General features: G+C 44.8%; 1 protein-coding gene across 5 annotated transcripts in view; it reads right to left on the bottom strand.

Annotated features, from left to right (window-relative positions):
* The window catches only part of CACNA2D3 (calcium voltage-gated channel auxiliary subunit alpha2delta 3), a 941064-nt gene that overhangs the window by 110505 nt on the left and 806158 nt on the right, over nucleotides 1-24401 (bottom strand). The gene's annotated exons all lie outside the window — the stretch shown is intronic.

Below are 24401 nucleotides of genomic sequence, written 5' to 3'. Positions count from 1 at the left end.
GTTTGTGTCTGGGGGACTGCATAGGGGTCAAGAGTGCTCATCTTACCAGGTGAGAGATGACAGATGGACTTGCATGGAGCAATGGGTGCCAGGGATGGAGAAGTATGATCTTGTTTCTAACCCCTCCTGACTGGGTGAAGCCTGGAACCCCTGAGTTTGCCAAAGACCCATGAGTTGCATCTCAATCTGGCCAGATACAGCACTTCCCCACCAGCCCTTCCTAACACACACACCAGATCTCAAGGCTCTGTCATATTAGTTTGATAAATTTGAACATGATTTTGCTTCCAAATAAATTATTTAATGAAGCATACTTCTCTGCTCACCAGATATGTCTCCAAATTACCTAAGACTTATTCCATGATGAAAATCATTTTATGGTTGGGTGTGGTAGTTCACACCTATAATCCCAGCACTTTAGGAGGCTGAGATGGGAGGATTGTTTGAAGTTAGGAGTTCAAGACCAGCCTGAGCAACAGAGTGAGACCACATCTCTACAAAAAATTTTTTAAAATTAGCTGGGTGCAGTGGCATACACCTACAGTCTAAGTTCCGTAGGAAGAACACCTGAGCCCAGGAGTTTGAGGCTGCATTGAGCTATGATTGTGCCACTGAATTCCAGCCTGGGGGATAGAAACCCTGTCTCTAAAAAAAAAAAAAATAGAAAATTATTTTATAACTTGATTCATAGGAATATCATGTAGTAATAATAGCAGTAGTAATAATAATAATTAATCCCATTTATGAAGCCCTCTAATATGTGCCAGGTATCTGCTAGAAGCTTAAAAAACTTTATTGCTAATCCTAATAACACCCTGCAAACTTGATATTGGAGAAGAGCAAGGGTCATAGAAAAAAGTTATGGGCCTCAAGTCTCCTACTAAGAAGTTACTTTCACCCCTGTTTTCAACCTATACAGCAAAGGCAAAGAGGTTTCCATAACTATAAGATGTAGTGTGCTCCCGGTGTTCTTTTCTGTCAGATAAAATGCAAACTGGAGGTATCAGGGTAAGTCATTTACTACCTAAACACCCTAGAATATTTGCACCAATTAATGCATCTAAATATTCAAATTGGTTCTGTCTTCCCCTAGGTAATGATGACTGATTTGCTTACGTGATTAGGCTATTACCTTAAGATTACTCTGAGAACTAATTACCTAAACTGGAGGTAGAGTTAAAGAACTCTCCACTAAAGAGACAGGGTCTGTAGGATGAGCAGGAATTTATGATAGCCTAAGACCAGTTGAAGAGGGAGGGTAGAGAAAGCATTTTTGGCTGTGCACAAAATTCTAGGTTGGTAATGAGTTTGAAGAGGCTGAGAATGTTAAGACCATGTGGTCCATGCAAGTTAGGAAGCTGAACTTCCTGGCCTTTAAAAGACAAAGACAGGAAGGTTAAAACAAAAACTGGTGATAATTCTGGGGGTAGCCTGCCACAGCAAAACTGTCCCCTTGGTGGTGGGTCAATAAGACCATCACTTTCTTTTCCTGGAATCTCCAACTCATTGAACATGGAAAGGATGGCTACACCAGTAAGAGCCAAGGGAAGACCATGCACGTATGAGTCTGCTCATGCAGTAACACAGCCTGGCAAGGCAAGCCACTGGGCCTGGTTCCCTCTGGCCAGGGAGATACCCACTTCAAAGTCAAACACCTGGGTGGCAGATGTGACCAGCTGTAGCAGACCTGGCCCAATGCAGATCCTCTCAGAAGAGCTGCACATGAGGTGATTATGAGTAGGGAGGGGAGGGAGGAGACAGGGAAACATTAAGGAGGGGCAGACGGCACTCTGGAGTAATCAAACACTTTTTCCCTCTAATTTCCTGGAATCTCAGGACCTTAGAATATGTGGGAGTCAGCCCTGGAGTGAAGAATACCAATTTTGTCCCTTCATCAGGCAGATGGTGAGGCTGGAAAAGCCATCTTCTGTTGTTACGTGACTGCTCCTTGACTCTCACCTGGTTTTGTGAGTGGGTTGAGCTGGTCAGGTCTCCTGAAGGTGGGCTGCGAGGTGGCGTTGGCACTTTCCTGTCTGATTTGGCAGGCCAAGTCCAACTCCTTCTCAGCAGGGCCAACACCCAAAAGAGCCCCCTCAGTAGACAGAGGCCTCAGGGGACAGCCAGGCTGTCTGATCTCAGTGTCCCTCAATTTGCACATTTCTCCATTCCACCAACATTCTGTTGGGACTCAAAGAATGATATCCCAAAGACTGGAGCTTTGACATGCTGAAAGACCTTAGAAGCTGCCTCAGAATCAAGGTTCCTCTAGCTTAGTCTTGTTCCCCCTCTTATCCTAAGTGCAGGGAGGGACTCTCTTTGGAATATCCTCATCTGACCAAGAGAGCTTTTTTTTTTTTTTTTTTTCTCCAAAAGAAATGTAATTGTCTTAAACTCCTGCCCTAGAAATCTCATCAAATAACCAGGAAAGAACAATGACCAGAGAAGAGAGTGGGAGTCATCACCAGCCCAGACAGACTTTTCAGCTATTCTTCTGAGAGCAGCTCCAAGAGATTACCTGGGGGACATCATCTGCATAATAAGACAACCTTTGTTCCTGTGCAGCTCTGCCCCTCACCTTCCCTAATGTCCACTCGTCTCCTCCAGTGTGGGTCCCCTTCTCCCCTGTCCCCATGAAAAATGTATATTCAATATGTAAGCTTCTGTACCACACTGGGTTATTGGGTAATCACTCTCCTGCAATTCCCCACGTTACATACATTCGAATATATTTTGTATGTCTTTTCTCCTACTAATCTGTCTTTTGTCAGCTGATTTTCAGCAAAACTTCAGAAGGTAAAGGGGAAGTTTTCTCTTCACCTCTCATATTCCCTAAGCATAGCTGGTGCCCAGAAAGCATTCCATAAAAGCTAGATGAGTAAATGAATGAGCAAATGCACCGTGGTCCAGACACAAGGAGGTTAATCAGTGCCTCTCATGCTCTCTGAGAAATAAGTCTGAAATCCAGTTGTACTTCTTCCCGGAGATTCCTGGCACCCCCTGGCTTTTCTCCATTCCCTCAGCTAAAGCATTCCATGCTTAAGGCCTCAGGGAAGGGAGGACACACAGGAATCCAGAGAACTAAGAAGCAGATTCTGGATTTTTGACTCTCAAAAGCTGAGGCCTGGGGAATCTCAGGGTAGGAAGAAAAACAGGGGAACTGCCTGGGCCAGTTTGTCCTATCTGTACCCTGTCTTCTCCACACCCTACCTCCAGCCCCCTGAATAAGCTGCCCAGGAAAGATGATTTGGACTGGAAAGGGAAGAGAATCAAAGGGAAGCCGAGGAGCTGGTAGACCCCAAGAGAAATATGTGCACCATGATGTCTGGGCAGGCATCTGCCTTCCTACCTTGGGTCTAACTCTGGAAACTCCCAGAGCAGACAGGAGTATTCTGCTCTACACAGTCCTTTCTCTCCTACTGCTGGGAAGAATCCGAGAGCATCCCTACTCTAAGCCCTGCTACTGCCAGAAAGGAGACAGCCTCCCAGAGGCCACAGACAGACAGCTCAGTGGGGAAGGGTTCCCTGCTCCCGCAGGCTCTTCAGAGTGAGACCCAGGGAGCTGCTGACTGACTCCAAGGTGACCTTCCCTTGGAATGAGGAGGCCATAGCACTGACCTGTGCCTGGACTGATGATAGAAGACCAGATGGGACTGGGTGACTCAGGAAATGCCTGCATGATGACATGCTTAAATAATCCCCTCTCTCTTCAGCCTCAGGTAAACCCTGGGAATAGGCAGAGAGACACTGAATTCATGGAAAGTTCTTGCCTACTAGGATAATGAAGACTTCTGATGGAAATTAGGTTGAATTCAAATAAAACCCCATTGATGGCACTCCTGAAATCTGTGGGCTGAAATCTGTGGCCTCTGCTTGTTCATGACACAAGAACATAAACAATGGAGCACTTAGCAAAAGGGGATGACCTCAAGAGGCTGCTCAGACTCCAAGTCCCAGGCCTTTCCTCAGGTCTGCTTGGGGCGGATCCTGGAAGAGAACCTAGGGTTGTGGGCACTGAGTTCCAGTGCACCCCCCTCACCCACTCCCAGTGATTCCCACAGCCTGTCAAGCTGGTAGGGGCAGAAGCCCGGGGCTGCCCCAAGTGTTCATGGTCGGGGGGAAACAACCAGCACAACGGCTTAATCGTCACCTTCTTCCCAGCTCCTGGGTAAGTGGACTTTTAGCACGGACAAAAGCCTTTAAAAGAGAAAGGATTGTGGACGTCCAAGTATTGCAAGAAGTGGCTTTGAGAGAATGAGGACTTCTGAGGCCCCGTTGGAATGACTGGTACTTTTTCTCTATGCATAGCATAGGCCATCTGACCACCATGCTTAAGAGCTTCAGTTGTGTCCCATGATCTTGGCCCAGTGCTCTCTGTACTGAGGGTGGGGAATTTCACGAGTCTCACCTCTATAGGTAATAAGCCATAGTGTTACTGAGAGACAGGACTAGCTGGATTTCCTAGGCCAACTAAGAATCCCTAAGCCTAGCTGAGAAGGTGACCGCATCCACCTTTAAACACGGGGCTTGCAACTTAGCTCACACCCGACCAATCAGAGAGTTCACTAAAATGCTAATTAGGCAAAAACAGGAGGTAAAGAAATAGGCAATCATCTATTGCCTGAGAGCACAGTGAGAGGGACAAGGATCGGGATACAAACCCAGGCATTCGAACCGGCAATGGCAACCCCCTTTGGGTCCCCTCCCTTGGTATGGGAGCTCTGTTTTCACTCTATTTCACTCTATTAAATCTTGCAACTGCACTCTTCTGGTCCATGTTTGTTACAGCTCAAGCTGAACTTTCGCTTGCAGTCCATCACTACTGTTTGCCTCCGTCACAGACCTGCCGCTGCCTTCCATCTCTCTAGAACCAGCAGGGTGTCCGCTGTGCTCCTGACCCAGTGAGGCGCCCATTGCCACTCCTGATCGGGCTAGAGGCTCGCCATTGTTCCTGCATGGCTAAGTGCCTGGGTTCGTCCTAATCGAGCTGAACACTAGTCGCTGGGTTCCATGGTTCTCTTCCATGACGCACGGCTTCTAGCAGAGCTGTAACACTCACCGCATGGCCCCAGATTCCATTCCTTGGAATCTGTGAGGCCAAGAACCCCAGATCAGAGAACACAAGGCTTGCCACCACCTTGGAAGCGGCTCGCCACCATCTTGGGAGCTCTGTGAGCGAGGACCCCCTGGTAACATAACCAGGCCCCACCACTTTAGCAGTTTCTTAGTTACTATCTGTGTCTGCTTCCTTCCCAGATTGGAAAATTTCAAACAAACTTAGGTCGGAGTCCTGCCTGTTTCATGTACATGCAGCATGCCTTCAGAGTCAGTTTTCTCATCTGCACAATGGGAACAGGAGTGATGCACATCTTATAGGTTTGTGCCTTAACTGAGCTAATGTATGTCATGAGCCTAGCACAGTGCCAGGCACATAGTAAATATTCAATAAATGTCACCCATACATACACACAGCAACGGGTATGTACATTAAATACATGCATTAATCCATATCCTGGTTTCCTCCCCGGTAGCTGAGTCTCCATACAGTTTTTCCAAGACTGGAGAATGACCCCTGCTCAACAGTCCATCCACTAAAGAGCTAAGATCCCTCCACCAGAGGTCCCAGATCCATTTCATCAACCGGCCTGGTTCTCAGGTTCCTTCTAAGCCTTGCAGACTCCATGTCACCTTCAAAAACATTAGGCTTCAAATCCCTGTGAAAAGTTTCCTCCTTTATTGCTGGAAGACAGGTAAGCCAGACCTGGTGTCATCTCAACCACCCAGAACATTCCCAACGCTGCTGAGTTTGTAGAACATCCAAAGAGCACGTGGAATCCTCACAGACAGATACTGTCATTGTCCCTCTGTTCTACAGTTGAGCGCATGGAGGTTTTGGAGTGGCTGGGCTGGAAAACAGATGATAGAGGTTTCCCATCTGGAAGCTGGGGGGAACTATGCGGGCACCAGAATTTGAACCCAAATCTTTCTGACTTCAGAATAGAAGCAGAAAATAAATCACTATAATGAATGAGCCAAAGGGACTCACCTAAAATTACTTCAAAAATGAATGACCCTGCCCTGTAGAAAAGATGGACATTTCATCTGCTTAATATGAGATTGTTAAGTCCACGTGTTTTCTGGCAAGTTTTTGCCTCATGTTTTATTTTTTGTTTCCTACATCTGTGAACTGATCTGTTTCTGAGAGCCCAAAAAGAGCTCCTAAGATGCTCACCACATCTTCTAGAGCTTCCAGACCCTTCATGTTTGTGGTCTCACTCTGAAGAAATAAGACAACTGGGGAGGCTCCTGGGAAACTAGGCAGGGCCCCAAAGAGTTCAGAGCCCTGGGAGGCTTAATTTCTAGGAAACCCATGCCCACAGGGATGCTGCAGAGTGCAAAGCCAACATCCTTGGTCTCTAAGAAGGTGGTTACAGAGGGAAGAAATAGTATAGGACCTACAGGGGTGCAGGAGGCAGTTTATAAACACAGCTGGCCAGCCGGGCCCAGTGGCTCACATATGTAATCCCAGCACTTTGTGAGGCTGAGGCAGGCAGATCACTTGAGGCCATGAGTTTGTGACCAGCTGGCCAACATGGTGAAATGCCATCTCTACTAAAAAGACAAAAATTAGCCGGGTATGGTGGCAGGCGCATGTAGTCCCAGCTACTTGGGAGGCTGAGGCAGGAGAATCACTTGAACCTGGGTGGGGAGGTTGCAGTGAGCCGAGATTGTGTCACTGCACTCCAGCCTGGGTAATGGAGTGAGACTCTGTCTCCAAAAAACTGAAATTAAATTAAAATAATAACCACAGCTGATCCTAAGAAGACAGAAAATAGAATTACTGAGGGCCCACTCTGGGCCAGGTACCCACCCTGTGTTATCTTAACTCTTCAGCTATCCTGCGAAGGAGAAGATGTTTTCTCCATTAAAGAAAAGGTACAGGGTGGTTAGTAACTTAACCAGGGCTGTGCAATTGCTAGGACGTCTTGGAGCTGGGACTGGAGCCCTGCACGCCTGACTCAAAGCCAGCCGCCCTGTGGCTCCCAGGCTCTCCTGTGGTTCTCAGTGGGGCTGCGTCACCCCCTAGGGGTCTGTTCTGGAAGTCTGTAGAGATGCTTCGAAGTTCACAGTAACTGAAGTCCTACAATTCACAGGACAGCAGCTACCGCCCACCTCCCCCGCCCCTGGGCCCCGCACCAAAGAACAGTTCCGTGTCCCTAATGGTATCGATTGCTTGGGAAGCATAATCCATATCTGGTCTTGAGCCGAACTCTGTTTTATATGCAAATACAAAGTATGTCTTGCACATGGAATTTTCTAGAAACATTACTATAGTGCTGTGAAAGAGAGAGATGGGTCTCCTTTATCTTGTCTGCCGCTTGGCTATTTCAGAGGTATCCCCCAACTAAGGGGGCAGGATTTGTGGGTGAAATATCTACACAGTGGCCACTGCATTGACAGATCTTGTACCAAAGTGCAGCACAAGCATCTAGCTACTTTATTCTGTATTATCTTGTAGTTGTGCCCCAAAATTTATGTATTACAATATATATTTTCCTATTATAAACAACTCTCAACTAGTTCTTGATATTATAGTTGGAACAGTCTGTAGATTTTTTTGGCAGCATATAGGAAAACAAGTTACATTTTCTATGAATTTCATTTGGAGATAGTAAAGGGGATATTACAAATGATTATTAAAAAGGAGCCTTGGGTGTGAGAGGACTGAGGACTGTCCTGGCTTCAGCTTCCCCTCTGCCACTGAGCGCAGTGAATATCCTCTTTTTTCTCCCTCTCACCCCATCTTGTCTGTGGCTCTCCTCCCCTGCTCTTGCCTTGAAAGCACAGACTTGGCTCAGGCAAACCTCACATGTCACCATGCTTCCTCTGTGCGTCCCTTCCCGTTTATTTTGGCCCCAATAAGGTGCAAGATATTGGTATCTGAGGCTCAGCTCAACTGATGGATTTCCCATCTCACAGCCGAGCAGTAAAAGAATGGGCTCCTTTCCTGAGTAGAGAACCCAGATCCCAGATAAGGTAAAGCTTCTCTTGAGGCTGCCCTGCCACAGCCTGGAGCTGTGCAGGTCCACTCTCCTGTTGGCATATTTTCTTTGATCAAGCAGCATTGTCTTTGAATTGCTGGTAGGCTGGGAAACAGGATGAAGCATTGCAAACTGCTTCTTCTTGCACAAAGCATCTTAATTATAATTATTGTCAGCATTATATCGCTGCCTTGCAAGATGAAGAGGGAAGGAAGGAACACTGCAATTTCACAGCATACACAGGTTCCCTAAAATGAGGAGGGGGTTGCAAAGAGTAAAAGAGCAGGGAACAGAGCCCTCAGTAGATTAAAAGGGGCCTTTGTAGTGGCTGCATCTGTACATTAAAATAAATCTCTCCCAGCACTAAAATAACATCTACATTCATTTGGGCCAGTGCCACATTCAGCATTTAAGAAATTTGACAAAACATTGCTTGAGCATGTTGAAGTTTGCCAGTTCAGAACAAAACAAGAAAGCTACCTCAGCTGTATGGAAATAGTTCTCCCAGTTCCCTACTTTCACTTGACTCCCATTTTCCAGCTGCACTTAAAAGAAAAAGACTTTGCCCTTTTTTCAGGTGCCAACCACTTAGCGTGGCCCTGAAATGCGCAGCAAATTGCCATTGGAGGTGGTAGACTTCAAGAGGAATCTTTTTCTTTTCCCCTAAAGGAAACTACTAGAGACTCTGCATGCCTGATGAAGCCTTTAATAGCTAGAGAAACATTATTTGGGGTGGCCCTCAGGTAGACCAGACATGAATAATGCCTCATAAAAATAATTACTTCTACCCAGAGCACAGCATGCCAGATGAGCTTGGCAGGGGCCCAGTTTCCAGAAAGAATCACAGGCTAAAAAAAGCTTCCATCCAGGAGCCTAAGGATGCATCTATCTGTGGCAGAGACCACAGTCACTTCTGTGGAGCGTGCCCCTGCAAAATCAGTTCTGAATTTTTCTGAGACTGTGACCAGCAATATTGGGAGGTTTTTCAGGCTACTGTTTGCAACACAATGAGGCCTGAAATAAGTGACCAATGCGCTTGAGAATGTTGATAATGTACCCTGATTCCAGTGCTGCCCCTTGGGTATGGCATCAATGGGTAGATGTACACAAGCTCAGAGCTGGAATGGTGGAGTGGGCCATTGAACCCAACCTGCTTATTTCATAAACCAATAATGAGCAGTCCAAAGAGGCTAGCAACTTGCCTGACATGATTCATAGATGGCTCAAACTAATTTGAACTCCAGCTGAGCTGGAATAATGGACAGCTGTTACTTTTGCCAGTTGAGCATGCATGTCCCCTTTTTCCAGCAGCAGAAACCCTCCCTCCTTATCCACACACACACCATTCCCTTTGTGGAGCTGTTATGACTCCAATTCCAGTCTATGTGGTTTGTGTAGGCTTATCCCTCCACACACTAGGCATAGGGATGCATCCTATGCTCCTGTGCCAAAGTGATAGGCAATGACCTAAACTATACCAAGGAGAACAAGTCCCAGGGCATTGAACTGAAACTTTTAGGAAAGAGGGGGTTTATTTCCATTGAGTTTGTCAATCTGCTCAGATGAATACTGGGGGTACTGGATGAGGAAGGTCCGCTTGAGAACAGGGTTGACACAAAGAAAAGTAAAACAAGAGACTGAGAAACTTGGTGATTTCAGCTGAACCCCTGATTCAACTGTACCTAAAGCCAGTTATAACTATGGAGTTTTTACTTACGAGACAATGAATTTCCAACCATCCCAACTAATCAAATAATCAACTTCCTTTAATTTACTGATTTTGCTAAAGCTAATTTGATTGTTGCCTGCGTTAAACAACTCCCGACAGATGCAACTGTAGTCTAGGTTGGTAGGAGATGTGCAAATTATCTTCATGTATAGAGATCCATCACATAAGCACCTCCATGCAGACAGTCAAATACAATAGCTGACAACAGCATGGGCATGAAAGGCAAATCTGTGGCATGAATGGTGCCCTTCCCTACTTCATGTCAAGTGTCTCTCATGAAGCTTAGTATTCCTTCCAAGGAGCCTCATCATCCTTCCAGCATAGTATGCCTCGCAACCATAACCATCATCCAGTTGTACCAAGTTAGCTGATCATGCAGAGATGCTCATGGTGAAACCATTGCAGGAAGATGCTACCTTTGCCCATACTAGTTGAATGTACATAGGCCCTTGAACTGCTCTTAGTAATCAAGTTCTGGACAATGAAGAAGGCAAACACATATATGTCCAAGAAGGGCCTAGTTGCTACCCTCTTGGGAGTATTTTAATTTCTTTCTAATGACAATTAACAAGAATCTTCCAGTTTTTACTGAGGTCGGGTGTGAGGTGATATAGTGAGAGAATTACTCATCTGGATGGGCTCTTAAGAAGTCACCTGGAATAGACCTTGGGCTCACACCACACATACTTTCCCAGGCAAAAAGTTTCCTATCTCATTCCCTAGTCAAGATAACCAGGTGGAAGTGGGCTGGGGGTGAAAGGAGAAGTAGAAATAGAATGTCATTGTAATTTGAGGTCATAGGAAGGCCAAAAGCACTTGATGGGTGATATTCAACTGGACATCACCACCTCCAGTCAAGACAACCAGGTGGAAGTGGGCTGGGGGTGAAAGGAGAAATAGAATGTCATTGTAATTTGAGGTCATATGAAGGCTGAGAGCACTTGATGGGTGATATTCAATTGTACATCACCACCTCCTCCGTAGAAGGTCTGCTCTGTATTGAAGGAGAGAGGCCAAGATTGCATTTCCTGGAAACTCCCCCATGTGTGGTTCCAGATGAGCATTTGCCAATAAGGAGCTAGTGCTAGATTGAGAAGGCAGCAAAGAGACAGAGGCCATGTTGCTCTGGAGGCAGTTGCAGGCAAATTTGTTGGCAGATGTGAGGTTTGAAGCAGCTCCCAAGTGAGTGCTAGAGAACCATTTACATGGATGCTTCCTGACCCACATCCCCCCACATTGCAATGATTATAAAAGCTTCTAGTTCCCATAGGGCTAGCATCCAAGCCCTTAATATTTGGAATACATAGGGTAACTTCTGTTCCCAAGACCGAGTCCTGACTGATAAGAGTCAGGACCTCTTATTTTCATGGGATATAGCCAGAGCAAAACTTCTAGTTCCCTTAAGGGCTAGTATCCAAGCCCTTCATATTTGGAATACATAGGGTAACTTCTGTTCCCAAGACCAAGTCCTGACTGATAGAGTCAGGACCTCTTATTTTCATGGGGTATAGCCAGAGCAAAAATTTCCTTTGCATGCTACTAAGTCTCCACTATCTCCATACTATAGTCAGGCCTATTCCCAGGGCACCAGGCCCTTGTGGGGACATCTAGCACTCAAAATGTTGTGGATATATGCTGTTAACCCACAGACTAAACAGTATAGGTTCTCCTGCAGGTACACAGGAGAATGCTTCAGTGCCTCCTGAGAAGTCGTATCCTGCACTAGCAGATGCCAGCTGAGAGCACCTGGAATCCTGGTATTCTTTTTCTTTCTCCCTGCTCAGCAAGTCCTAACTATAGCCTCTTATACACTTTGTTTTCTGTCTCTTAGGTTTGCATTAGCACTGCTTGGAAGATTATTCCACCCTTTCCTTCTGTTTCTCAGTCTACTGAAAAAGTTAACAGGCAGCATAGAGTAAAGGTGGGCTCAGAGTTAGAATCCAGTGATCCCACTTACCTGCTGTGGAAGGGATTTAGGCAAGTTACTTAACCTGTCTCTGCTCAGTCTTTAAGATTATGATGATGAATATTAGATCAAGCAGAGTGTCTGGGACACAGTAAGAGCTCAATAATTGTTAGTTTTGGTATTATGGTATTTTCCTAGAATGGAACATCACTTTCACTATGGGGTTCCAGAAAAGATTAATGATGACCTGATTACTTGCCTAAGGCTCTCCAGGTAATTCTAATCATCTTAAATGCACTATGGTCACAGGCAGATTAATTTTTCACAATACTTAACTATTTTTTATCGACGCAGTGTTACAATCACGGATAAAGATCATTCACACTACAGCTCCATGCCTTAAGAGTACTCTTAGTTAGGGACTAAATGGTCCCATGATTTTTTTTTTTTTTATAAACCACATCTGCTTCGAAAGTTGTATGTCTTACCTTTCATTTCTTCCATGATTTCGGGTGTTTAAGAAAGGATTGGATTCTTTTCATCCAGTGGAGAAGAGAGCAAAGCAACATATTTCTCCGAGGCTGGGCAAAATGCTAGCTCCCCCCAGGTTTGCAGCCAGCTCCCATGAAAGGATGGCTCTCTTGTCATTATTTGGCATTTTGGAACAAGGCCGTGGTGAAAGCAAACCTACTCTTGTTCTTCGTTAAGTCAAACTTTTAGTTTTTCTTATCCACTGGAAGGGCTGTTCCTAAGAGGCTTTCTCTTCTTTCCTGCTCGTAATGGCCCTCATATCCCCTCTCCTTTCATTTTCTTCCCCTTTCTATATTCTCTTCATCCAACAAATACTGACTGAGGATCTCTGTGCTGGGGACACAGTGAAGGATGTGACCGCTCAGGTGTTTCCTGGCTAAAATCTCTGAAGGCACACAGATATTATGCAAACAATAACCACTGTGGTGGTCTGAAGACACGTACAGGATGGTACAGGAGTATAAGAGGGGACACTCAGCCAAGTCCTGGGGATCGGGGGAGAAAAGGTTTTTAATCTGCAGCCTGAAGCTAGGGGTGGGAGGTAAGCATTAACAAGCAAAGTGAGGGGGCAGGGAAAGAACATGAGAGGCTAAGCTACTGATGTGGAATTCCACAGAACTGAGAGGCTTTCAGTACAGGCACATCAATGCATACTGCTTTTCATTCCTTTAGAAGCTTCCACTTCTATTGATGGCATCTTAGAACCAAGGAAATGCGATAATGAGACAGGGTACTCGTTTTCCTGCTGTTTGGAAGGAGCTGGGCAAATAAGTGTGGCAAAGAACTCTTGTGAAGAGCAGGAGCTGAGGCAGAGGTCAGGCCTCCTCCTTCATTCCAACGAGGATGGTCCCCGCCATCTACCACCCTACCTACACCTGGCATTACCCCAGCTTTGCTGCACTGCCCACTGACTACCTGGCAGAAGTAACTTCTCTGCATGCTGCAAACCCTGCCTGGTCCCTGACTCCCAACATACAATGTCCCAGGACACCTATAATCTTGAGAAAAGCAAGGGTGCCCATAGACACCTAATGGGGTAGTGATAGGGAACCAATGTCAAACCTGCACTTGGTGGGGATGGGGAGTGACTACACTGGATAAGCCTGAGATTCCATTGGGTGGGCTAAGAGGCAGTGACACTAAAGTTTGAAGAACTTACATAACTTGCCCCAGGTTATGGTGCTAATAAGTGGGAGGGCATGGAAAGAAGTCCAGGCCTCCTCAAAGTCTGTATTTCCTATGGGTAGGCACCCAAAAGACATTGTTCTTGCTCTGGAGACATTCATAGGCACCTAGGGAAAAAGAGATACATGCCTGGGCTGGATACAGGAGACAGAGGTCAAAAAAGATATGGCATTTGATGATAGGGACAACTGGCCCTACTTGGCCACTTTCAAGGCCAAGATACTACAGAGTAAGGCTTGGAGAGCCAGATCCCCTGGCAATTCTAATCACTGCCACAGGCAGACTGGAGGGCACAATACCAGCAGGTATCAACACCATGTATTCTGCTGCACATGCCACAGATACCAATTTATATATTCCTGAAAAAGTGCTAATGTTCAGATGAGGTAGGGAGGAGGGGCTGAACTGGGAAAATGAATACCTGCATGCTAATTGATGGGAATTCCTAACCTTCCTTTCCCTGACCAGCTCTCAGATGCTGACAAACAAGCTTATATCCCCTAAACAAGCCCTAGAATTACTGTCATCTTCCCCATTCTCCAGTTTGGCTGAGTTTTCATTGATTCACCCAACAGTAAAGTCTATTTGTGAAGAAACTTTCAATCTGTATTTTAGTGCCTCACTCTTAAATGTGAACTAGGCTACAGACATTTGGGGAGAGCCTTAACTTTGGAAAAAAAGAAAGAAAAACTAACAGACAAATAAATGAGTTAGTGTTACAGTGGAGACAGCAAACACACACACACACACACACACACACACACACACACACACACACACACACACACACACCCAGCTCTAGCTACAGTCAATATACTCAGAGATAAAAGAAGTTATTGTGTCTTTGAAACAAGAAAAGGCTGCTGTAAAAAAATAACTCTGGGAGGCCGGGTGCAGTGGCTCAGGCCTGTAATCCCAGCACTTTGGGAGGCCAAGGCAGGTGGGTCACGAGGTCAGGAGATCAAGACCATCCGGGCTAACATGGTGAAACCCCGTCTCTACTAAAAATACAAAATAATTAGCCGAGCAGGGTGGCGGGCACCTGTAGTCCCAGCTACTCGGGAGGCTGAGGCAGAAGAATGGCGTGAATCCAGGAGGCAGAGCTTGCAGTGAGCTGAGATCGCGACACTGCACTCCAGCCTGAGCGACAGAGGGAGACTCTGTCTCAAATAAATAAATAAATAAATATTCCGGGAAATTTAAAATAAAAGTCAAAATATACAAATGAATTTAAAAGTAGAAAGATACAGGGAAAAGAAACCCTGGCAGATAATAAAACAAAAAGACCTAAAAAGTAATCTAAGAAAATTCCTAGAACTGAAGGATATGCACTTCTAAAAAGAGTTCGTAGCTCCTCAGCACAATGAATGAAGTGAACTCACAGCCTCTTGGCATAATGAACATGCAGAAAGCTTCTAGGGTGGAGGTTGGGTAAATCTGTTCCTACCAAAGGATGTGGAAATGGTATGATATCAGACTTCCTAAACAACACAGGAAGTCAAAAGAAAACGGAGCAATGCCTTCAAAATTCAAAATGATTTTCAGCCAGGAATTCTATGTCCAGTCAAATGGTTAGGAAATGAAGGCATGGAATCAAGACCTTTTCAGAGTTACAAGGTCAGAGGAAATTTCACTACCCTTTCTTAGTAAACTACTGGAAAATGTTCATCACCTAAATGAGAAATTAAGTTAAAAAAGGAAGGCATGAGGGTTTAGGAAGAAGGGGGAGATTATAGAGAAAAACAGGGAAGAGAAGTATTAGGTGCCTGCATGCCCAGCAGACCTAGAGAGCTATCAGTCTGGACTGAAACAGGATGACACAGAGAGGGAGTTCTTACCAAAGCAAGAGGAAATAGGCAGAAACACCAAACATTTAGAAAATAGTAATAATACATATTTGAGATATCTGATGAAATACATGGGGGAAAAATTTGAGATGGGTAGAAAGAAAAACTAAGCATAAGAAGACAAGGGGATTTTCTAATCCAGGGTAAAATATCATAAAAAAGAAAACACATACCATGCTATTAACCCAACAGAGAATGTACATAGATGGTCCTACTAATATATTCACTGACAAATTAATCACAAACAATGAAATGGGCATACAACCATGTTGGTAGAATAGGGAGAGGGCAGGATGAGCCGGTGTAAAAAGTCCAAAGCACCATTTTTAAAGGAAGTAAATATACAATGTCTAAAATTAACTAAAAAACAGCAATCTTAACTTGCCAGTGAGAAATAGAGACACTAAGAGAGTTGGAAGTGGTGGCCTCTAGGAAGTGAGACTAGGGGTTGGGAATGATGGATCAGGGCAGGATTTTTTTCATTTTTAAAAAACACTGTTATTATTCTCATGTACTTTTTTAGAGAGATAGCATGTTGCTATTGCCCAGGCTGGAGTCAAGTGGCATGATCACAGTCCACTGTAGCCTCGAACTCCTGGGTACAAGTGATCCTCTTGCCTCAGTCTCCCTAGTAGCTGGGACTATAGGCACCTGCTACCACACCTGGTTAATTTTGAATTTTTATTTTATTATTATTTTTGAGATGGAGTGTCACTCTGTCACCCAGGCTGCAGTGCAGTGGCACAATCTCAGCTCACTGCAACCTCCGCCTCCCGGGTTCAAGCGATTCTCCTGCCTCAGCCTCCTGAGTAGCTGGGACTACAGGTGTGTACCACCAAGTCTGGCTAATTTTTTGTATTTTTAGTGGAGACGGGGTTTCACCGTGTTAGTGAGGATGGTCTCAATCTTCTGACCTCATGATCCGCCTGCTTCGGCCTCCCAAAGTGCTGGGATTACAGGCATGAGCCACTGCGCATGGCCTAATTTTTTATTTTTTAAGAGATGGAGCCTTGCTATGTTGCCCAGGCTGGTCTCAAACTCCTGTCCTCAAATGATCCTCCTGGCTTAGTCTCCCAAGTTGCTGGGATTACAGGCGTGAACCACTATGCCTGGCTTCTGGTTTTTTATTTTTCTTTTTGAAACATCTTCAGCATGACTTAAATTTTAGAAACTGCATTCATATATTAGCTCGCTATAAAACCGAGTTACTTAGAAATAGAGATGCATTAAAAGGAGCATATAATCATCAGATTCAAGGTCCCAGCACCAAGATTCAGGCCTAAAACTATTTCCCTCTTTGCTTATTCCTCCCTGTGCCCACATCAGAGGGTGTGCATGCACTTGTGGAGGCTGCTGCCACTGTGGGAGGGGATGGCAGAACTCAGGGGAGAGGTCAGCCCCTATTTCTTGGGCCAGAGTCTGAATCTTTGAGCTTTGACTGACTCTGCCTGTCCAGAAGGTGAGTCTTAGCCATGCTGGGACCTTCAAGGGACTATGGGCTGGTATGAAAAGCACTGACACACCTGTGCAGAGATACATGGTTGTGTCACTTCCCTGTTGCAGAAGTCATTCTGCAGATGCTCTGAGATGCCATGGCTAAGGTACAAAGGATTGCCAGGCTCTAGCCAATACTTGCTTGGTAAATCCTATTTGAAGTTCCTGCGTGACTGAGGACACATTTTTGCAAGAAGGAAACTGATCCCAAGAATACCACTTGTGATGATCTCTGGATGGAATGATTTTCAAATAAATCAAGTAGGTTTACTGAAAGGCAGCCGTCTTTGCCATTTTACCAGGCTGAAGTTTACCCCATGGCGAGCAGTTTCCATTTTCACTACAGCTGAGACAGGTGCAAACAGACCTGCACAACTGTGTGGCAGGGAGAAGGCCAATGAACGTCCCTGAAACCTCTCCCCAGACCCAAGGGACTCACCCTAGCCTTTGGCTTCATGTCCCATGCGAACCCCCGCAGTTAGAATTCTACCAAGATCCCATTAGCAGGAAGAAATTATTACTTTAATAAAACTTAAACTTGTAACATCCCACAAACCATTAAATATTATGGGTTGTCTTGTCACAAAAGACAATGAAAACAATATGGGGCATTGTGAGGGGAGCAATGATAGATATTGAAAAACCCAAATGTTGTTAAGATTTTATTTACTGCTCACCCACATAATCCTGGCATTATAAAAACGATGAACAATGAATGGAGGGGGAAGAAAACGACAGACGAAACTGGAGTCTTAAAGCCCCATCCCTGGGCCAATAAGTAGTTTGAAAATAGTGTCCGTCAGGATCCATATGTTTTCTGCATGTGTAAGAATACTCTCACACAGGGGGCTTACTTCATAACTGAGATTCTTTTTCATTTAATTCAGTCATATTAGATTATGGGGTTGATTATGATCATATCCACAAATCAGTATTTTAACAGAGTTTCCATGGAAACACTATATGCCCCTGTTTTTTTACTTTTTGGACAAGGCTTTGCCTGTTTAACAACTTGAACAAGTTTGACGAGGACAACATGTTTTGTTTAAGTTACACTAACTGGGGCCAATATTTCCTAATTGCATTACCAGGAGAAACATTCACGGCATTACTTGTACCATGGAAAACCTCCCCTAGTCCAGTGTTCGATTTGCTTTAATCACTGGAGAACAGGAAACATACCAGGATTGCCTTGTCTTATCAAGTTTAAATGTGTTAACTGGTTTTAAATCTATGAAATAATCTCCCTTATTAAATGACAAAGTTAGTCTTGTTAAGAGGATCGGCATTTATGGCTATATCTATTTATTTTTCAAGATGCTAACGTACAGATACCTTTGGCTCCCTGCTAGGAAGGTGAACTCATTGTCCATAAACATATACCCTTTTTTGCATATGGGTTTCAGGAAAATTCCACCAAAAAAAGCCCCCTTCCCCTGCAAAAATAAACCGAATAATATCAAGCACACAATAAATGCAAAGGGAATGTCCAGAGTACAAAGGCTTTTCATACAAGAGCCTTTTTTTTTTTGGCTTGTTTTTGGTCCTTTTAGGCATTCGCACCCAGAAAACTAGAGATGTTTACTTCCAATAGTGACAATTTGGGAGTAGCCTGTAGCAAGGTTTTTGAAAATGCTGCATTATAGAAAGACATGGGGAGGGGGCTTTACGGACTGGTGTCAGAGTTCACCCTGACAGCAAATAAAACATATGGCCCGAAGCTCTGTGAAATGTCTGTGTCTGAACTGTTGGTGGAGCTTAATAAAATATCAGTGAGGAATAGTTTAATTTTACAGCATTAGGCACCGAGGCAGTAACTTGAGTGGGATGAGCTGTATTTTAATACATCAAAGTATACTATACTACAGGGAAGTTGAATATATTTTTAGAAGACAGTTGCTCCCTATTCAGAATTACTTGACTCGAAAACCTTCCTTTCTCAAGGAGGATAAGTAGAAAACAGTTGCAGTCTCCCAAGAGCTACCCATCTTACTTTTAAAACTGTGCACATATCTCAAAAGTAAGCTAATCTGTCTCCAGGCAAACGCCTCTTACTGGGAGTGTGGGGCTGTGGTCTGAGACCGGACACCAATGTGGTCAGTGTGTGGTTCTTTCCTGACTACAGAAGTTTGAGCTGTCCAGTGGGAAGGCTGTAAGGTCAGCTCCACTTTCTCCATCTTCCGCCCCTCTTTTTGAGATGCTCATCTGCTCAGATGGGAGTCCTAGAGGCATCCTATCCTCTGCATTATGACCTAGAATTCCAGCATGGAAAGGGAGCGGTCCTTCCACTTTCACTTTCTTCCAGGGCATGCTCTATCTTCAGACTCTGGATTCTCTAAAGCAAGCATGGCCCAGCAGCTTTTGTTCATGTGGTTGTCCAAACAATCGTGTGGGCCGAGGGGCAGGAGCAGGCCCACGAAATGCCATGCTTCTCCTGCTACTGGTCCATAGATCAAAGGGAGTTCTCTCCCTCCTGCCCAGCAATGAAGAGAGGGTGGGCCTGCAGGGGCAGCTTCTGAATAGGGAAACAGCCATGACAAATGTGTCCCAGATCTGACTGATAGTTCCGTTCTGGGGGATGGACCAGATTATTGCTAGCTCTCTGCACAACATGCCTTGCTTTCCCCATCTCTGGCCCCAGCACACTTTGCCCAGTCCCTGGCCACAGCAGACAGACAGCAGGCTCCCCTCTTCCCTGTGGCCCTGCCCCCCTGAAGAAATGGGCAGCAGAAACCTACAAGGGTGAATGTCTTGGCCCTTCTTTTGCTTTTCTCCACATGCCAGGGGAAGGGACTGGGAAGAATAAGATGAGATAAAAACGCAGAGTAGTTCAAAGGCTTTGAAGTCAGGCAGATGAGGGTTCAAGTTCCAGCTCTGCCCCTTAGAAATTGGGTCTCAGGCAAGTGAGTCAGTCTCATCAATTTCAATTTTCTCTTTAGTAATATGTAGAAAATAATAGTTCCTACCTTGCAATGGTGGAGAAATAACATGATCATTTCCAGGTAAAGCACCCTGTGTCTGAGACCTTCTGGAATTTAAGGATGCACTGTGTCCAACAAATTGGATTTCTAGACAGAGGAAAAACTAACCAAATAATAAGCTGCTAAATAACAGTGCCTCATTATCCCAAATGGAGAGGTAGAATCACAGTCTCCTCTTGGTCTCAGTTTGCTGTCGAATGTGTGCTATCCTTTTCAGATCAACTTCCTTTGGACTAAGCACTTCATTTCTGCAGGCCAATGCACATACTCTCCTGGGACAGTTTCGGTGGAACAGCATATCCACTGCCCATGGCACACTAATGGGGATCGTCCATGTGCCCAAACTCAACCCCAACTTTTCTAGAATCATATTTCTAGCACAAGCCATGGGTTTCCTGTGCAAATGCAGACCATAACAACTTTTTCAACATGCTCTCAAATTTTGTGTTTCACTTGAAAGACATTTAAAAAAATAAAAACTTATTTTTATCACTGTAGAAAAATTACCATGGTCACAGGACAAGGAGAAGACACTGAGTCTACATCAAGATGTAGAATTTGGGGGTGGGGGTAAGTAAGGGGGCTTGGTCAATAGCTTCCCAGGGCATGATTCAAATTCTCCCCTCAGCAAAATGACACTTGGCTTTGTATTATATACTTTAGGGGCATTTGGGCTAGTCAAACTTGCAAATGGCAAGGATCTATACTACAGGAACACCAACTAGGATTATGTTAGCATGGTGCCACCAGTTGGCTATCTAATCCTGTCTGCTTCAAGCACTGGACTAGAAAGGATTCTGAGGCCATGGATGTCCCCATGGGCTGCTGAGCAAGGCTGCCATGAGACCCCAAAGCAGGTAGCTGCAGGACATAAACACTCATTTGCCACTTCTGGTCTGCTGGAGGGTTTGCATCTGCACTAACATATACACAAACTCACAGGAGGAAATGTTATGTCCCATCCAGGCAGCATCGGAGCCCCAGCAAGGCTGGTTCTTCCTTGACTGCACTGGACACAGGCGCTGATGTGATGAGAATGCAACTCTTCCATTCTGCTGCCCCTTAGACACATGCAGAAAGGATTTGCCCACAACTGCAAACTCTACATCAAAGCTCAGGATCTGAGAAACGTGTATGGGGATTTCATAATGCCTGTGAAATCAACATCCTCTCTACATCCTCCGAGAAGCATACAGAAAACAGCAAGAGGCACTTCTCTGGTTATGGTCGGATGGTGGAGCTGCCAAAGAATATTACCTCTGAACGACAATGCCTCCCAAAGCACATCGCGAGGTGCACTTCAGGGCTCTAATTGTGACCTGAACAGCAGACAGTGGCAGTCTTGCGAAAGTGTATGTGTTGTGAGACAAGGCTTTTCAATACTAATAATAAAGTGACTGAGAGATGAGGTGGGGGACAGCAACCAGCCTCTCACCCCTTCTCCAGCACCTGCTTGCCCAAGCTCCTCCCTCATCCTCTGTGCTGTGACCATGCCCACTTTCTGCTAGCCCCTAAGGTGCGGTGCCATCTCACTGGCCTCTCAGCATAACACATGCCATGCCTTTACCTGGAATGGCCCTCGTCTCTTCCCCTCTCTGCGGTAAATTCTGGGTCGTACTTCAGATTTCAGCCTGGTTATAACATCCATTGGGGATGCCTGCCCTAACCTCTCAGGCTGAATTGCCAGACTGCATTCTCTTACGGAACCATATACCTTGCACTTTTTTTTTTCCTTGCACTTTTAATGGCTGTACTTTTTCATATACAGCTGACCCTTGCACAACACGAGTCTGAACTGCACAGGTCCACTAATACACAGATTGGAAAATACATAATTTACAGAATGTGAAACCTGGATACTTGGAAGGTTGACATTTCCTACAAGCGGGTTTCACAGGGCCAGTTGCAGGCAGGACTGGTGCAAGCACAGATTTTGGTATATGTGGGGGTGCTGGAACCAATCCCCGTCTCATACTGAGGGACGACTGTATTTGCATAGCGGTATAATGAGTTTCTGTCCCCTTTCTACATGGTAGTGGCCATTTGGACTGTAGGTCCATTCATTGAGCTGTGTCTTATTTTGATGCCCGTGACACTCTCAAACACAGAGCTTTGCAGGTAGGGAACACTCAGTAGCTACTTCTTTCATAAAGAAAGAATACACACAAAGGGGTCCAGAATGACAGTCCCTTGAGCACACCTTATTTTTAAGTAAGGGTGTTTTCACCTTCAGGAGAAGTGGAAAGCACCAAAAATAGAGAAACACCAGTCTCTAAGAGGTGAACACGGGCACTGCTCACACTCAGCACACCTAACCACCTTAGCACCTCCTCACACACAGCGGCACTCAGCTGTCTTTCCAGAGGCCTTCGTGGTGGGGGCAACTAGAGGCCATGGATAGGAACTTATAAACATCAGCCATAGCAGTGAGAGCCTTACACGAAGTTTATTTTCTCCTCAGCCCTAATTAGAATCACAAATGAAACGTTGACAACACATGAAGGAGCTTGCTTGTTGAACACAATGTTTCCACTCCTATCAACCTCAAAACTCTGATAGTCATGCTTCATGATGAAAGCTAAGCAGCCCTGGGGAGATGACTACATGCTTTCTCTAATTACGCAAGGATGGGAAAGAGGGCCTCCTACCAGCGACAGGCTGACTGGAGACAAGGTCCACAGGGAAGCCTTAAACAATTACAGCATGAGCATGCAGTAGGTAGCCCAAAATGGGACTTTTGAAATAAAAAGAAAAGATGAGAACATCACTATTGCACCAGAAGGGGAAGTTGCCCATTATAAACCTGAATGGAGGCTGCAGCAAAGTCAAGGCAGGGCCTTTATTTTGCTAACAAACATCCCACATGAAAGGGGTAGTTGCATGATACTAACAACCAACTTTCCCTTGTGGAGCGGTTTTGATGACAAGCAGAGATACGTAGAGCACAAATTCACTGAGACTGCACTTGATTCTAGGCACACATACAAAGGCTTTATAATATGAAAAGATGGGGAGCTCTGTCCACGGGCAGAATACTCCTTTGCATTTAACTTGCCTGTTTTTGTGCCAAGCAGATTAGTTCAAGAAGATACAATCTAAGTACCTAGTTGATACCTATAGACACAATAATAGAAGATACTAGCTAAAGTATATTACTATGTGCAAAAGCATTTTTTTTTTTTGCTATGATTCTCGTGATAAAAAAACTGTTTAACCCTTCTGTAAATCTGCAAGCTGGGTTCCTTTGCACAGATGACAAAGTTGAAGACCAGAGAGGTTAAGTAACTCATTCAAGGTCACACAGCCAGTAAATGTTGGAAGCAGCATTTGAGCCTAGATGGTTTCACTTCAGATTCCATGTGTTTAGCAGGCACACTGTTCTAAAATGAAATGATTGGACTCACAAAGGGGATTCCTGAAGTTCAGGATGTGTAATGTGGGCTACAATCTAAGTCCTGCTTAAGACAAACTGTTTTCCAGAGTATTTTCAAGTTATATATCAAAGAAATCATATAGAACAAACCTTAAAGAGAAGAAAGCATAACACAGACTTGTTATTGCTTCGTGATATACATACAGTAAGTTATAATTTAAAAATATGAAATGTGCATTGGAATCTATTACAGAAACTGAACTATCATGTTATAGTAAAATTACAAAAGCAAAGAAAAATCCAACAACAAGAACTGCAAAAAACACTCATTTTATGTGTTAACATGAGCAAACAATCAAACATGAACATGAATTTGATTCCAATTTATATTCTTGGGGCACAGACAAAAGTAGCCAATCAAAAGATCTAAGTAAAACAACGTGTCAGTGTGAGGCTTTGGCCAGGCTTCCTAAGCTGCCATGTTTCTTGATCCATTTGTTTCTTTCATTAACTTTATGTCAACCAGCATCTGCCTATGTTTATTCCACCAGCCGCATGAGCTCACTAATTACCTTTAATCATACTTATCTGAAATGTATCTTTATCTTCACACATGTCCTGAGTGCAGGAAAACTGAATGCTGGAAGGCTGACATTGGGAAGATATTGGAATGGGAAGTCTCTAACCCTGACAGTGTAGGAAGGATTAACCCCCAAAATGCAAGTCTACCCCAGAGGTAGACTTAGATAGTTGAACTGGTTCCCTAAGAGTTAGACAGCGACAGGGAAATCCTACCTTGTTCAAACAAAATCACATGCAGTCTTCTCATGGAAAACAGGTTCAAGGTGATAAGAAAACTGCTAAATAGCACCCTCCAGACTTGGGTGCCGTGGCTCATGCCTGTAGTCCCAGCACTTTGGGAGGCCAAGACGGGTGGATCACGCGGGTGGATCACTTGAGGTCAGGAGTTTGAGACCAGCCTGGCCAACATTGTGAAACCCCTGTCTCTACTAAAAAATAAATACAGAAATCAGCTGGGCATGGTGGTGCTTGCCTGTAATCCCAGCTACTCGGGAGGCTGAGGCACGAGAATCACTTGAACAGGCGTGAGCCACCGTGCCCATCCAAGATGTTACTATTACTTTTAACATAAATTACAAAACAGGGACAGAGAAGGTAAAAACTTGCCCAAAGTTTCCCATGTATTTGTTGCAAACACATGGATTGTGAGTACCAATGATGGAACTCACATCATTGGTTGTGAGTTGCAACTTGCAGTGAGCTAAGATAGCACCACTGCACTCCAGCCTGGGCAA

This window comes from Macaca mulatta, chromosome 2 (assembly GCF_049350105.2).
Source record: "Macaca mulatta isolate MMU2019108-1 chromosome 2, T2T-MMU8v2.0, whole genome shotgun sequence".
In the NCBI taxonomy this organism is placed as follows: Eukaryota; Metazoa; Chordata; class Mammalia; order Primates; family Cercopithecidae; genus Macaca; species Macaca mulatta.
This window is presented reverse-complemented; position numbering and strand designations above follow the sequence as displayed.